The 4,869-nt window shown below is 43.9% G+C and overlaps 1 pseudogene; it reads left to right on the top strand.

Moving 5' to 3' along the window:
* The first annotated feature begins 1,750 nt into the window (after positions 1 to 1,750).
* On the top strand, positions 1,751 to 4,419 carry LOC149109733 (uncharacterized; annotated as a pseudogene).
* Positions 4,420 to 4,869: the final 450 nt, after the last annotated feature.

Here is a 4,869-nt window from a genome sequence, read left to right as displayed (position 1 = left end):
AGCAGTACCCTGCGGCACACCTCGATCGACAGGCAGGAATGGAACAATGACATTGTCTACACACACCCTTTGCTGACGATCTTTTAAAAAGTTAATAAGCCAATTAGCAATATAAGGGTTAATGTCAGTCACTTTCTTAACTTTATCAATTGTTATTCTGTGGGAAACTGAATCATGTTTTAAAATCATATTTTTTTTATCAGTCAAACCTTAGGGCTGTACTGCGACAATACCGGCCCTTGATCTTTTCGTACAGACCTCGTGTGCTTGCCCCATACTACTGAGATCTAGGGCTGATATTCTTCCGCTATGGTCCTTGTCCTTGGTTAATAAGATATATATGTAAACATTTCTTTTCTTCGCCCTCTTGTTGTGAAAATTATCTTCTGCTCTTCTAATGAACTTCTCATTCCTCTTGTAAGGTAAAAGGTAAAGTCTGCGTACGAGCCAAGTGGCCCATCACGCCGGAGCTTATCCCGGTTTCTGTAGCATGAAACGACTAGAAATATTTTTACTCCCTCTGGATGGGATTCTAGTCCATCGCAGGGTTACCCCCAGCATTAAATTCGCCAGTACCCATTTATACACCTGAGTTGAGAGAGACACTTTGAGGAAGGGGGCTTAAGGGAGGTCCGAAAACCGCAAAACCGCGTAAAAAACGTAAAAAACCGCAATACCGCATGGAAATTTACCAAAATACCGAAACCGTAGTTACAAATGTGCTACGGTGCCGTCATCATTACTTCTAGTTCGCTATTCTATTAGAAATACGACCTTATTTAGTTTGATAAAAGTGTACGTTAATGTTGATCAACGTATGATCATCGCACTCATAAAATAATACTGTAATAATTGACACACGTCCGTAGGACTGACTTCGTTATGCTGTTGTGGAACTAATATAAGGGTGCTCGTGCACGCACGAATACTGCTGAGTTACCAAATTGAAAAACATGGATGTTTACGACTTCAGCACTGGAAACAACTCGAATGTTACACAACGCAAGCTTTCCGTGAGTTTTTTGTTTGGTGATAATTCGTCAAGATGCTAGTTTTCAAACTCAAGTATTCCGAATACGAGCTCGGAACATACATTTTATGTCGCAATTCGACTGAATCAACCTTAAATTGCATTTAAAATTTTCCAAGAAGAATTTTGAATAACCCGAAGAAAACGTCACGGTAGTCAGTCCCATGAAGTGTCCAGTGAAGCAAACGATTGTAGAAGCGTATAACTCTCCAGAAGCGAGTTCTTGCACCCAGAAGAAACGTCGCCGAACTTCCAATCTCTCCTTGAAGTTGTATAGTACATTTCCTTAAAATATTCGTCGTGGCCACTGTTTCAAATAATTATCTTTCTGCTCTTCCAGTAAGCTTCCCATTTCTCTTGTAAGCTTAACTCTGTATACCACAGCTTCTCCTGCGTTCTTTAGCATGAAGCGACTAAGACTATTTCCACTCCTCCCTGGATGGGATGCTAGTCCATCACAGGGTCACCACCAGCATTAAATACGCTGGTACTCATTTATATACCTGGGTGGAGAGAGATGCTGAGAGAGTAAAGTGTCTGGCCCAAAAACACAATGCAATGTTCCCGGCCGGGCTCAAAGCCGGATAGCTCGATTTGGAGACAAACGCACTAACCATGAGGCCACTGTGCCTCCTTCATTGCTCTTGTAAGCACCCCCATATGTCCATTGAGCTCAAACCTCCTTGTCATCTTTGCCTGTGATGTTGTTTATTGTTTACCCATAATTTTTTCCTCTTCTAGCTCAAGAAGTTCAGCTATTGAAAACTCGACTTGGAACGACTACTAAAGAAAACAAGCTGTTGAGAGATTTATTAAAGAAAAATAGCATAGCTATTCCAAGAAAAATCCCCACAACAACAACAACAACAACAACAGATTCTACCTCATCTGGGACAGTCGACACAGATACACCTGATGATGCTATTGCTATGACGACGACAGAGGTCCCAAAATCAAGGGAATCACCGACTGCAGCAGTGACAACTGCGTCGAGACCACCACAGGTTACCAGCCAAACAACAGTGATCAGTAATGCAACTCAGCCCACTACTGCAACCACTGCTGTGCTTAATCATTTGCCGATCACTTCGGCTTCTGTCGCGAAGGAGCAATCGAAGAGAGAATCAATTGCTTATGTGGCCCCTTTTATTATAACAACTAATCCAATTTCTGCAGCAAGTAGCACAGCGTCTGTTTTTACTCCAGTTACAACATGTCCAACGGTTCAACTTCCAACAACATCTGTTGTGCAGAATAGTGCAAACAACCTTGGCCAACTTGAATTAAACCAGCCACAGGGAAACATTAGCAGTTTGTCGAATCCTAATCCATCCTTTAATCCCCCTGTTGTACAGTTTGGAAATAAGGTGCCCTGCTCTGTAACACAGCAGCCGTTACAGACTGTTAGCACGCCAGTCAGCTCTGCTTCTCGAGTGTTGCAGTCTCAAGCAGGCTACTCAAGACACAGTGTAGCAGCCATCATGAAAGTTGCACTACAACCTGGTACATCAATTTCGCCAATAAGTGTGGTGAATGATGTCCCACTTGTTGCTCCTGCAACGGGGCATAACTCTGCCGCTATCCTGAACCTCCAACCAGCTGTGATTAGCTCATGTGCTGCTGTTCCCAGTGCAGTTCAGATGTCAACTCCTCTTGTCGCTGTGCCAGTGCCAAACAGCCTGGGTAATCAACACGCTGCAGCTGGAGTCAGCAACACTGTTGTGACACAGAGCACCAGCTTGCCGGCATTCTATGTGACTGCTACTCCAAACCAGAGTATAACTGTGTCCAAAATTAGTCAGAACAACGAGAGTACTCCTCGTCCAAAGGCGTCGACAGATGCGTGCAAAAACCAAGGGGGTTGTAAAGCGAAAAAAGGAGGGCCTGCCGACAAGGGTCAGAAAAAATCGGCGGTTAATACAAGCCGAACTCAAAACACGAATAGAAATTCCCAAAACAAACCTTTGTTAGAAAATAAAGCGACCTCGGCCTCAAACAAACGTGGAGCAGCACACTTAACTGTGAGAGACAACACCAGGATGACAAAGAGAGCGAGCACTTGCGGCTCCCAGGAACCACCAGGAAATATTAGTATTTGTCAGCCTCAACCGGAGATAATGACAATACAGACTTTTAACGTCAATTCTCTGATCCCAGGTATTACCACTCAGGCGTCAGTTCCAGCTAATACCATGCCAACTCGAGTAGATTGTGGTAAACCAACTGTACAAGTTTCTAGTATAGGAATGAGTCAGGCTGGCCAGATACCACGCCTTTCCCACAGTATTGCATCTTTAGCTGGTTTACCTCAGAGCATGGAGCAAACACAAACGTCGTCAGATTTGCAGCAACACCAACAAGTTTCGCAGCTTGGCTCTGGCAGCCTTAGCTTCTCTGCCGAATCTCTGCTTGCCTCAAGTGAAGTGGTTCTGCCGAACATTCCACACATAACGACCGCATCTGTTAATTCTGACAGCAATCCAAACCAACAGAGCAGTTTAACAATGGCCGTGGCCCCGTCAATTCAGAGTACACCCAGTGAACAAGGCCATGCTCAGAGTTTTTCGAATTACTCGGCAGAGGCGCTGATTGGAGGAAACGAACTGATGGGAGATTCAGTTATGACACAGGAATCCCAACTTCAAACACGGCCATCCAGGACTACTTACTCGGATTTCTCTGCCGAGTCTCTAATCGGCTCTAGTGATTTGAACTCAAGTCTTTCCTATGCCATTGATAATCTCATCTCGTCGCGCTCAGATGCAAACTACAACAGCACCGCTATGGTGTCTGTGAATCCAAACTTACTTCACTCTGTTAAGTCGAATGTCAGCCATGATGCTAGCACAAACAACCCATTGCGCGCGCTTGCAGCCATGCCAGATCTTGTAGAACAGAAGGCAACTGCCCCCAGTAGTCAGTCAGCGATGCTCGTTAGCGGGCCTACAGGAAACAGTGCTTACAGAATGTCCCCGCCAAATTCTGCAGCTTCGCAGTTCACATTCGTAACTCATAACTCCGCCAGACGGCGAACAGATGGCGTAACACCACAGCAAGGAACAGGGCAAGCTGTAAATTCAACAAACAATGTTTCTGTTCCATCTACCAGCTTTCTAAAACATTCGGTGGACAGTATTACATCTTCGTTTTATGCAGTCAGTAATGCTGGCTCAAGTTTCTCATTGGGATCAAACTCAGCGCCTGGGATTGCATTCCAGGGACAGGCTCCATTTGGTTTAGAGCCTTTTTCAAGCAGCCAGCTTCTTTTGGTTCAATGACAAACCCGTTTTCACCCACAAGATCGTTTTTCAATCATGGCTCGACCATGGGAAGTTTTGTTTGACTTTTACGTAATTTCAAGTTCAAAGTATTGACTAACGTAAAGTTACGAAAGTGTATTAGTCTTTTTCAATGGATGCCACTTTCTAGTAGCTAAATCGGCTGTCGTATTTTTACCAATCTAACGTAATAAAACGGTTATGTTCACAGTTTAAAGAGAGCTAAAGTTTAGTACTTGTTCAACAGCATTTGCGCGAAAATCTTCTAAGACACCACACGGTGATTGAGTTACTCTTGTTAGAAATGTACACAAATATGGGCGTCAGGGAATTCGGTGCGGATATACAATGTCCGAAAGACCACCCTTACTCTGAAAAAAGTGTTCTTTGTTCTTGAATATGGCTCCAAAGTCTGCCAGTCAAAAATATCACAAATAAAACGCTAATATACAACTTACTCCGCCAAAAATTGTGTTCCTGGGTCTAGAAGGCAAATCTATTCAACCGGTAACGTTACTTAAAGTACGGGTAAAGTCTGCATACGAGCCAACTGGTCAATCA

The sequence above is a fragment of the Orbicella faveolata genome, unplaced genomic scaffold (assembly GCF_042242905.1).
Source record: "Orbicella faveolata isolate gen_17 unplaced genomic scaffold, um_ofav_v1 contig_25, whole genome shotgun sequence".
Lineage (NCBI taxonomy): Eukaryota > Metazoa > Cnidaria > Anthozoa > Scleractinia > Merulinidae > Orbicella > Orbicella faveolata.
This window is presented reverse-complemented; position numbering and strand designations above follow the sequence as displayed.